This window comes from Myodes glareolus, chromosome 10 (assembly GCF_982192425.1).
Source record: "Myodes glareolus chromosome 10, mMyoGla1.1, whole genome shotgun sequence".
In the NCBI taxonomy this organism is placed as follows: Eukaryota; Metazoa; Chordata; class Mammalia; order Rodentia; family Cricetidae; genus Myodes; species Myodes glareolus.
This window is the reverse complement of record NC_142035.1, coordinates 24,480,835-24,493,071: the sequence shown is the minus strand read 5'-3', so window position 1 is coordinate 24,493,071 and position 12,237 is coordinate 24,480,835.

Here is a 12,237-nt window from a genome sequence, read left to right as displayed (position 1 = left end):
CCTCAGGACCCACCCCCAGTGGCCCACCTCCTCCAAGGCCACAGCTCCTAATCTTTCCCCAGACAGTTCCACCAACTAGGGACCAAGCCTATGTGGGCCGTTCTCATCAAATCCCACAGTTCTGTAGATCTCACGTTCACCTTTGCTTGTGTGAAGCTGTTCATGCCCTGCTCCTTACTCGCCCCCCTCCCATGGTTGCCACACTCAGAATTAGGATTTGATGACTGGGTTAAGAATTGGGAGGGATTGGGTCTGGCTAATGTCACAAGTTCTCTACACCTCATGGAGACTTTAGTGCTAGCGCTTGCCAGGGTCCCTCTGTTTGCCAACAGAAGTGTGGCTCCCAGGCATCCTTTGGTTTGGGAATGCCAGCGTGGCCTGTCTTGTGTCTTACCAACTAACTGCCTTGGACTTCTCTCCCTAGGACTGAGTAGAGCTTTCAGATCCCCCTCGGCTCTGACAGGCACAGAGACCAGTCCTGGGCAGTGTCTCGGCCCCTCCAAGAAATCACTACTCATTTCTACAAAACATATATCTTGTGCCTAGATCTGTGGGGCACAGGGCTCACCAGTGCCCAGAAGCTTTCCTGTCCTTAGGAAGTTCTCAGGCCTGGTGAGACATAACCATGCTGAGTTCTTTGGAAATAAGCAACACAGAGACATGGCACTCACTTATTCTAAATTTATTCAAGTGTTTTTTGAACACCTACTTACTGTGTGCAGGCCCTAGGAGTATGTGCAACAGAGGTGTTTGCAGGCTGGGCTGAGGGCAGGAAGTCCCAGTGGCAGTGTTGGAGTTCTGGGTCTGAAGCTGTGGCTCAACCACATTCTCGAGAGCAAAGCTCTGTGCTGGTGTGGTGGTAACACAGCTAATTCCAGTAGCAAGGAAGGATCTCAAGTTCAAGGCTAACTTACTATATGTGGTAGTGAGACTGTCTCAGAACCAAAACAGCCAGGTGTGGTATACTCAGGATACAAGCAGGAGGATCTCTATAAGTTCAAGGCCAGCCAGATCTATATAGGTAGTTCAAGGAAAGGCAGGGCTATATAGAGAGACTGACCCTGTCTAAAAAGAAACAACAACACAAATGCTTTGCCTCGGCCCGTGGCTGTTACCTCAGACTGCTACCTCTGGTTCATGAGCCACCCTGGGTCACACTCCCACTCCCAGAGCAAACAGTGGAGGATCAACATCTGATCTGGCTTTCATGTCTTCCTGTGTTAACAAATCCCATAAGATTACACACAGGCTATTTCTATGTCTCATGGGTCATGACTATTACATGGCTGGTTCCTACTGCAAGGGAGTCTGGGAGATGTGATGTATACAACGGAGACCATTAGGATTCCCCCCTAAGGCTTGAGATGGACTTTCTGGTCCCCAAATATCTTACTGTCTGTCCCTTCAAAACCTAGACAAGCTGACACAGTGGCTCATGTCTTATCTCAATCCTGGGAGGCAGAGACAGGTGGATTTCTGAGTTCAAAGCCGGCCTGCCTGCCTGGTCTGTGTAGACAAAACTAGGCTTCTGTTACCAGGAAGAAGCAGCTGGTTGCCAAGCAGGTGGTGGCAGCAGGGTCTCCCATGGAGACAGCAAAAGTCATCCACACAGTTAATATGAATCTAGAATGTTTTAAAGGTCATTTTATATGTATGAGTGTTTTGCTTACATGTATGTCTATACAACATGTGTGCCAGGTGCCTGAGACTGGCAAAGGAGGGTGTCAGAGTCCCTGGAACTGGAGTTACAGAAGGTTATGGGCTACAAGTGGGTGCTGGGAATCAAACCTAGGTCCTCTGGAAGAGCAGCCAGTACTGTCTTCCCAGCCTGTAAAAGCAGATGGAATCAGATACTCGCAAATCCCAAAGTCACCTCCAGATTCTCTTCCCTAAAAACCTCAGAATAGCTGAGCATTTAATCTTATGAGGCATAGGTGGAGGATGTCCGTTGGAGGCCAGGCCACCCTTGTCTACAGGGTTCCAGACCAGCCAGGGCTACAAAGTGAGATCCTGTCAAAAACAGAAAAGTCCCAGAACAGGGTGGGGGATCTGAGACTTTAGTTCAGCAAAGTTTTTGGTAACTCTCGGGGCTGCACTTAGAGCCAGCAGGCTTAAGTCCTCAGAAAAGCATATGTGGCCACTCTGTGACCTGGCTCCACGCTCATCTTCCAGCCACTGGTACCCAGAATTCCTGGAATGGGAGTTCTAGTAGGCCCTTGGCCTTGGCCTCCCACTCCTGGGCACAGCCCTCTTCTCTCCCTTGCCCCTCTCTCTAGGGTGTGTGGGTGTGAGTGTAGGTGTGTGCGTGTGCATTTCTGCTGAGATCAAAACCCAGCACTTTGTCCACTGCAAGCCCAACCCTACAAATACATTGTTGTTGTTATTTTTGTTTTATTTTTCGAGACAGGGTTTCTCTGTGTAGCCCTGGCTGTCCTGGGAACTTGCTCTGTAGGCCAGGCTGGCCTTGAACTCAAGAGATCTCCCTGCCTCTGTCTCAAGTACTGGGATTAAAGGTGTGCACCACCAACATACATACAAATGTTTGTTGAATGTCTCTCTGCCATCTGTTATGAAATCTGGTTTGTTAGGTGTTGAGTTTAATCTTAATATGAGCCACTCTACTGGTGCAAAGAAATCCAATCAAACCAGATTAGACCAAATAAAAATGCCGTGTTTAATAAATGCAGCACTCTCAGGTGGACTGAGACAGCATGGTGGGAAGAAAACCCCACGCAACCGAAACCACATGTTCCTTTTTCCCGTGGAAGTGGTCCTGACCCTCCCCTGAGGAGGGGTCAGCGCTTGGCAGGCTGGGAGTTGGAGTCCAGACTGGGGCAACTCCCAGGCCAGGGGCTTCCAATCATCCCAGACTTCTTGGATACAGGGGTGTTAGATGGTTGGGATGACGTCCTCAACTTAATATTATATTAGGTAGTTGAGAAAGGTCATTGCATCCAGACTCTGAGTACTTCATATGGTGAACACACTGGGAGAACCCACTCACCTCAGGAACACTGGTGCCCAGGAGCACCATCAGACAGAGTGGAGGAGTGGGGAGGACTTGTGGGCAGGGAAAGGGAAGAGAGGAAGCCCCACCCTGAAGTATGAGCAGAAGCCTGGGGTTGCCCTGCTTCTGGGCAATGACAGAGTCAATAAACTTGCAGTAAATATTTATTAAATTAATTATAGATGAGGAAACTGAGGTACCAGGGTGTTTCAAGCCTCAGCCAGCACTAAGACATAATCTCAGCCCCCTCCTGCCCATCCAGGCCTCATTCAATATGTCTTCTGGGTCCAGCTATCAAAAATAGCTTCCTTCCTTCCTGCCAAGTTGCATCCTGACCTTGTTGGCCCTTTTCTCAGAAGTGTGTTCTCTGGCTCAGGGTACCACAGGCCCAAAGGCTTCAGTTCTCAGTAGAAACAGCAGTTCTGCAGGGCCATCATTTCATTCAACCCCCATGGACCGTCTCAGAACTATTTGTCTGTTTTACAGCCGGGCAAGCCTGGGCATAGAAGTGTTAAGAAGATTTGCCTAAGGTCACAGGGCATCAAGCAAGGAGACATAGAGCCAACCTCTGTCCTCATACCCTGCAGATGCAAGTTTCCGTGCTGCCTGGGCCCGCAGCTCTTCATTCCCAGATAAACACACAGACGCTTATATTAGTTATAAACCCTTTTGGCCTATTGCTCAGGCTTAGTACTCTTACAAACTTAAACTTGTCCATAATTCTTTTTTTTTTATTTGTTTATTATGTATACAGTATTCTGTCTGCAGGCCAGAAGAGGACACCAGACTTCATTACAGATAGTTGTGAGCCACCGTGTGGTTGCTGGGAATTGAACTCAGGACCTTTGGAAGAGCAGGCAATGCTCTTAACCGCTGAGCCATCTCTCCAGCCCCCTCGTCCATAATTCTTGTCTGTGTTTAGCCACATGGCTTGGTACCTCTTCTCAGTAAGGCGTTCTTACCTTGCTTTCTCTTCATCTGGCTGACAACTGTGTCTCTGCCTTTCCTCTTCCCAGAATTCTCCTAGTCTGGTTGCCCCACCTATACTTCCTGCCTGGCTACTGGCCCATCAGCATTTTATTAAACCAATATGAGTGACAAATCTTTACAATGTACGAGAACATTATCCCACAGCAATGCCCTTCCCTGTCACTATGGTGAGGCAGGGACAAGTTCAGTCATACCTGTCTCAGAAGGTGCCAGCCATCAATGTGACCAAATCCTGGTGTCCAAAGACCCAGAAATGAGGGCTGATGCTCTTTTCTGCTTGCTGCTGAGAGCCAAAAACATTATAAGCAAGAGAAGCCAGAATCATCTAGAGAGACATGAAATGGATCAGTGGGATCAGAGCCAGGCAATAGTTAGGCTCCAGTGCCCTTCCAAGCGGCTGATAACATTGGGACTTTAAGGCTGGGCCCCTCCCTGAGTTTGAGACCTTCTTCTCTTTTCTCCCCAGACACTAATATTTGTTTCTTCCTCTCCCTTTTCAGCTTAGATGGCCCTCTGGGGACTCTTGGCTCCTTTATAGAAAGAGTGGACAAACCACCAAAGTATTTAATGACGCTGTTTTGTTTCTCTATTGCTGCACAGAAAAAGTCACCCAGAAATGTGTGTACATGTATGTGTGTATACGCATGTGTGTGTGTGCGCGTGCATGTGTGTGTGCATGCACATATGAGGTATACTTGCCATGGTTCATGATTCATGTTTGGAGATCAGGATGACTTTGTGTGTCGATCCTTGCCTCCCCTGCTGTTTGAGAGAGTCTTTGTTGGTCCCTGTTACATACACCAGGCTGGCTGACTCATGAGCTTCAGGGGATTCTCCTGTCTCTACTTCCCATCTCGCTGTAGTAGTCAGCCAACCTTTTCATGTGGTAGTGCAGTACCACGCCAACCTTTTCATGTGGGTTCTGGCGATTCAAATCTAGGTTTTCATGCTTATGTGGCAAGTACTTTACCCACCAAGCCTGAAACTTCAGTTGTAAAAAGCAGTCATTATTATACTCAGAGTGTGTGCGCCAGAATGCAGCAGGGCCAGACAGGTGCAATCTATCTGATCCACAGTAGCCAGGACCTCCCTTGGGAAGCTCTCAGCAGAAGCTGCATCTGTGAGTGGTAGCCCATGCTAGCTGGGACTTCGTGGGGTTGTTGGCAGGAGCACCGAGCTCTGAGGGAGCAGCACACTGTGACCCAGCCTTGGAAGCCACACAGAAGTGCTGGCTCGTGAACTCACTCAGGTTCAGGAAGTAGCAACTAGACTCAATCTCTGACGGGGACATGGCTAGCTCTACAGGAGTACTGAGGGCAGGAAATGACACCAAGATCTTTTTTTTCAGAAATAATCTATGGCAGCTTACTGATGTGTGTGTGTGTGTGTGTGTGTGTGTGTGTGTGTGTTTCCCATGCCCATGCTAGGTAAATTAATCTACTACTGAGCTACATACTATGCACCCAACTTTTTACAGTGTTCAGTAAATTCCAGGTAGGGTTTAATTCATCTGGCCTCTGAACCTGCATCAAAAGATTATTTTTGAATATATACCATATTTTGTATTTATAAATTCTATATACATCACTCTGCTAGATTGTATAGCAATATACATGTAACCGCCTGAAGTTTTTAAAAGCAGGCACATAAGAAATATACATAATAAAGACATGTAGCACTTTCTTCCTATTCCCCAAAGGAGTAAAGGGATTTGCCTCTAAAATCTGCCTTCCACTTCCCTCACTGCCCTTCTAAAACAGTGGCTTCCAACCTTCCAATTGCTGAGACCCTTTAATACAGTTCTTCGTGTTGTGGTGACCCCCAACTGTAAAATTATTTGGTTGCTACTTCATAAGTGTGATTTTGCTACTGTTATGAATTGTAAATATCTGTGTTCTCTAATGGTCTTTGGCGACCCCTGTGAAAGGGTCCTTTGACCCCGGAAAACAGCTCTAAAACTTCCTCCCTACTCCCCCTACACACACACACACACACACACACACACACACACACTCCTTCGCCAAGGCCTTGTTCAGGGTTAACTCAGTTCACACTAGGGGAGATGTACACTGAGCACTTCCAAGGAACATTTCCAAACTACTGGATCCGCAGGCTTTTTGGGAGTCGCTGGGACGCAGCGGTGTCACGTGGACCAGCAAGTAAACCAGCTACTCCGAAGAGCATCGGGCGTGAGAGCAGCAGCGCTCCCGGCGGCCTGCAGGTGGCGCCATCTCCCAGACAGTGAAGCAGTACCCCCCCCCCCCCCATCTCCACCCGTGCTGACCACAGATCACTGGGTGGGAGGGCCAGTGGGAGAGGGTGTGTGTCACTAGGGCCTCCTTTCACCCCTAGCCATCCCTTTTCTAATCTCACACTCGCACCCTCACCATTGCCTGCTGTCGCAGAGATGTCCCCAACAATAGAGGGAAGGGTGTGTCATGTGCTCTCCTCCTACCAGAGGCTAGCAGATAAGAACCTCAGAGGGACCGGCAGTCATTGCAACAGTAGCAATGGTGATCACAGGACTTACTTTCCCTGGCCAGCTTTGCAGGGGTCCTCCTTGGAGGCCTAGGGGAGAGGCTGCTGGAGCTACCTAGAAAGTTCTGCCAGCTTGGGCTTCATAACAGTGTGAGATGCTGCCTCAAAAAGTCAGAACAAGCTGAGTGATGGTTCATGCTTTGCCAGGAAGGTCAGGAGTTCAATATCATCCTTGGGTGCACAGCAAGTTCGAGGCCAGCTTGGGTTACATGAGATGATGCCTTAAAAAAAAAAAAAAACAAATCAAATCAAACAAACGGGGGGAAAAAAGCACTGAAAAAAATGCATATAAAATTACATCGGTTTCAAGTCCGCGCTCTACACGCTAGGCACTACTGGAACTAGGCTGAAAATTAAACATACAAACACAGACAGACAAACAGGGCCACGGGGACATCCTTGAGACAAGAATGTCCAAAACGTCGACTTTATTGTGCTCAGGGGCAGCTTATGTAGGACTCTGGCCACGCCCCCACTCCCCTGCCATCAGGGTCTCGAGCTCAGAGCAGAGGAAAATAAGTTGTTTACAAGAAATTCAGGGTCTGGTGGTCCACAGTCCCCAACAAATGCACACTAAGAAGGACTGGGGTGTAAATCAGTAAAGTGCTTGCCCAGCGTGCATGAAGACAGGAGTTCAGGCCAGGTGGGATCACCTTTAATCCCAGCAATAGGGAGGCAGATCTCTGTGAGTTGAAGGCCAACCTGGTCTACAGAATGAGTTCTAGGACAGCCAGAGCTGTGACACTGAGAAACCTTGTCTTGAAAAACAAAAACAAAAGTTCGTCATGGAAGGCTCTTGAGGAATAACTCCCAAAGTTGACTTCAAACCTCCACATACATGTACATGTGTTCACACGGGAGCATGGGTGTGCACACACACACACACACACACACACACACACACACCAGCCAGGGCTTGGCCTTTCAGCTTGGCTTTTGACTCTTCTACTCCATATTTTGCAAACTCTCCACTCTTACGTCCTGATATGGCTTGCTCATCACTGTAGAAACTTTACATTTTCTTCTTCAATACCTGTTTCTCCTTCCAGACACAAGTTCTGTGAGAGCAAGGGACATGATACTCTCATGCTCTGTGAGCACCCTGTACTACCCAACGGAACTAATTATCGAGGACAGCTGGAGTGGGCCGGGAGGTACGACCTGAAACAGTGTATCTGTTTGCCACAGTCACGGGAGGGGCCGGGGACTGCAGCTCGGACTGTGGATTCCACACAGTGCCTCTAGAACTGTGAAAGGCTTGGTGATGTTACTGTCACCAACACATTTGACCTTAGCCCCCACTCCTGGCTGTGTTAATGATCTTGTTTACGTCCCTGTAAGGCAGATTCTCACTTCAGCTACCACATTGTAAATCCAGATGGCGTTCGTATTCCCTTACCCCCGCGTATGCGTGTACTTGTGTGCAGATCACTCTTGGCCACCCTGGGCTCTGGGGACAGTGGCCAGGCTGAGTCACGCAGAGGATTTGGTGTCCTGTGGGAAGCCCGGGACTCAGTTTCATCTGTCAGCCTGCTGTCACGCTGCGGTTGTCCTGTGCAACCCCCTTCATCGACCTCTAAACTCGCTCTAACAGCAGCCAGCATGTGTTAGGCACGACCTGGGTGCCCAGCGTGATGTGGAGGGCATTCTCACATGACCCTTAAGGGCCGTTATTATGTTTCATCGTTCAGATGAAGAAACAGAGCTGTGAGGAGGAATGACTGGGTCAAGATTTCCAGTGTATGGTCCAGACTTCCCACTCACCTGACCTGAGCATGGTGGGCTGCATGCCACAGAACAGCTCTCACACAATAGTGGAAGCAGAACCAGTACCGGAGCTGACACTCTGGACTGATGTGTATTACAGTGGGGAGCAGCCCTGTTTTTCCTGGGCAGCAGGGCAGCAGGGCTGATGCAGGCAGGCCCGAGATGGAGCTGAGGCAGAAGGATGACTTCCTGACCTTACTTCCCAGCCAAGTCAGCAGAGGACAGATGCCAGTGCCCATCTACCTGGTGGGGGTGGGTATGTGAGGGGAAGGTGACTCTGCTCTGGGGTCCATCTGACAGCAGAAACAGTCCCGTGGGGACTTCCCTGTCCTTCCCCGGTGGAGTCCAGAGCAGACTCCTGGGGGTGCTTATGCTGGGCAGTTCTGAGCTGCATACACCATCCGCTCAGCTCCTCATGGGGAAGTGGCTAGGTGAGTGAGGCTGGGTTCAGGTCCTCTCCAGTCTGAGGCATCAGGGTATAGCACAAAGGCAGTTTCAGGCTGGCTGGAAGCATCAGGCCCCTTCCTGTGGAGACAAGGGGCTGGGTCTGTTTCCTTAGGTTGCGCTAGCATCACTGCCTACTAGCTTATCACAGTAGTGAGTAGACATACGGCCTCGCAGTTCAACCTGGCTTTAAACGTACAGATGAATTCCTTTGTGGTTCAAGAAGCCTTATGTAGTCTGAAGCTGAGGTGATGGTGACCTAGGCTGTGGGGAGAGCCCTTCCTAGGGGCGCAGGGCAGCCCTTGGCCCTCCCTGGCCCTCTTTCCAGCTCCGCTGTGTACTGACATCAGCGCCAACACTCTCTTCTCTTGTCTCTTATAAAGATGCTTGCCGTTGGCATCAGAGGTGACATCCTGAATGACGACACCTTAAAACCCCCAAATCCATCTGCAGAGAACCTTTATCCAGTAACGTCATAGTCGCAGGGTCTGGGGGGGTACATTGTTCTGGGGTAGCACCCTTCATCCACCCAAGGCTATGTAAGTCCAGAGGACCCCTTGAGGGCTGCTCTGGCATGGTGACACCCTCTCTGCTGATTCTCTAGAACATAGGTTGAGCAGGCCTTGTGTAAGGAAGGGATGTGTTCTGCAGCAGCCCTGCGCCCAGTGGCCCTCTCTGGCAAAGCGCTATCCCAAAACATATTTTACTCTTAAACGGGCCAATTAAGAAGGCAAGTGTTTCCAAACAGGAGGATTTATTGGCACAGAGAGTACCATCCCTCTAGCACAAGGAGTGGGTGTGTGTGTGGAGCCATCTGGAGGGGCGATTTATCATTTTTATTTAGTTACAAGTTGTTGGATTGTTACTGGCAGGGTTTCACGAGGTCTGAGCAGGGATCCCTAGAGGTGGGTGCTGACAGAGGTTTCTGTCCCACCGGGTCCTGCAGTCCCAAAGAAACACACAGAGGTCTACATTAATTATAAACTGATTGGCCTAGTAGCTCAGGCTTCTTATTAATTCTTATAACTTATATTAGCCCATTATTCTTGTCTCTGTTAGCTACGTGGCTTGGCACCTTTTTTCGGCAAGGGAATCACATCTTGCTTGCTCTGTGTCTGGGTGACGACTGCAGACTGAAACTTCCCTCTTCCCCGAATTCTTGTTGCCTTGCCTCTACTTCCTACCTGGTCGCCCTGCCCCACTTATACTTCCTGCCTGGCTAATACAAATGTCAGGATAAAAGACCATTGTCCCACAGCAGGTGGGGACCACAGGCTGTGTGCACCTGTGTGTGTCAGTCTGTCAGTCATGTGTACCTAATGTCTAAGTCCATGTGTGTGTATGTTTGTAAGTTTGCACACCCCTGTATTTTTCTTTTCTGAGTGTGCACACATAACCTCTGTGTATGAAAGTATGTATACGTAGAATGTTTGTCTTTATGTATGTTTTAATGTGTATATATATACATTATATATACATATATGCATACATATGCCTATGTACACATCACATGCCTGTATGCACTCTTCTGTGCCTATGCATATATGTGCCTCTGTGTATGAAAGTGCATAAATAGCTAGAGTCATATGAGGGCTTGCATACACGCCTAGTTGATGTGCATGTAACATGTGTAGATTCTTCTGTGTGGATTCAGGTACAGCATGGAGAGTACTTGCGTGTCACAACCCCTAACACACCTTACCCAAGTTAAGTTCCCAGCAGCAGTGGGCTCCTTCACACCCCCCCCATCATCTCCTCTGTCACTGTCCTTTCGTCTCTGTTCCCTGTGTGTCCTTGTTTGTAGTGGGTGGAATGGGAATGCTTGGTCCCCAGTTGGTAGAGTCGTTTGGGAAGGCTTAGGATGTGTGGCCCTGTTGGGGAGGTTTGTCACTGGGGGCAGCTTCAAAAAGCCTATGGCATTCCTAGTTAGCTCTCTCTGCTTCGTGACTGTGGATCAATATGTGAATCTCCAGCTCCATGCCAATGTGAACTTCTCTAGTACTATGCATACCTGCTGCCATGCCCCCCACCCGCCATCATGATAGTCATGGACTCTAACCCTCTGACACCTTGATCCCCAAATTAAATGATTCCTTTCATAAATTGCCTTGGTCATGGTGTTCGGTCACAGCAATTCAAAAGCAAACTATGATGTCATCTTGTCTTTGTTTGGACCAGGAGTCCTCAGGAGCAGATCTCTTGAATGTCAGAAAAGGACCTGACCTGATTTGGATCCTGTCTTGGTCTTGTTTTGCCTGTTACAAGAACTTGTCTGGGAAAAGAACTATGCTATCCTGTTTTGAGTGAGGCAAGCGATCATGTCTCTCTGAGGCCACTCTTTGTTTCCCAGAGCTGATTGAGGTGTAGCCATAGAAATCCTGGCGTGTGCCAAGGCTCCTGACCCGCAGCCTCTGCTTGCAGCGATGATGGGCACAGGTGCAGATCATGTATCCCGCCCCAGGCGACCAGCCAGAGACGGCTACTCTGGGATTTTCCAGCCCGTGCTTTCCAAGACAAGCTACAGAGCTCAAAGCTTTTGTGCAGGTCAAACTGTGTGGTAGGGAGGGTCCTGGGACCACCCTCTGCGACCTCCCACCCTCACTGTCCTGGCGGATTTTCAACTCTGTGACTTTAGAAGTCTTTGCTAGGCTGGTGTCTTATGGCTACGCTTCCTGTGGGTCCCACCATCAGACCTGGAGACTGAATTTCGAGCATCATCTTCTCTCCCTCCACAAGAACTAACCAGACACCCAGTCCTGTTTACTTGGCACGCAGGATATTTTTCTCCAGGCTCCATGGTCTGTCTCTGGGAACTGACAGCTTACTCTTGCACCCAGTGACTTCTGGCTTGTGGCAAGGTCCTTAAAACTCTTTGTGACTGTCCTGTCACCCCAACCTCATTGTCACCTGCTGCCATTGGCATTCAACGTTGCAGCGATGCCAAACTACTTTACTCTGTGTGTTGTCTCTTGGCTTTACATACGTGGTTCCCGTTTCAGATAACACCTTTCTGGGCTTTTCCGGTTCCCATTACTCCTCTTTGTCCTTTGAAGCCCCAAGGGAAACACACCCTGAGAAAGGGTGGAAACACCTTATTCCTAGATTTTGTAAGACTACGCCCGGCATGGAGAAGAGTCAACCACTGTGCACGCTTCTTGAACCGTCACTTCCTTCGGTTGCTGAGGGTCTGAGACACTGGACAGTTTGACTCAGGCAGGAGCGACCTCACCGCCTTCCCCAGCCTTGGACCAACCCCATGACTCTCATGTGACATCAGCTGCGAACCTCACTGGCATGTGGATTTTTCTCACCAGCCGTCTCTCATTAAATAGGCCTTTGACTGCTTTCCCTGTGACTTGGGTTGGTCGTGGAGAATTCTGATTTTTACAGCCCCCTGTTTTTGAGTTGTGACACTCTGGGCTGTAAAGCTGTAATCGGCTCCCATAAGAAATGGTTTCATCAGCACTCAGGTGGCGGGAGGTTGGGTGGCA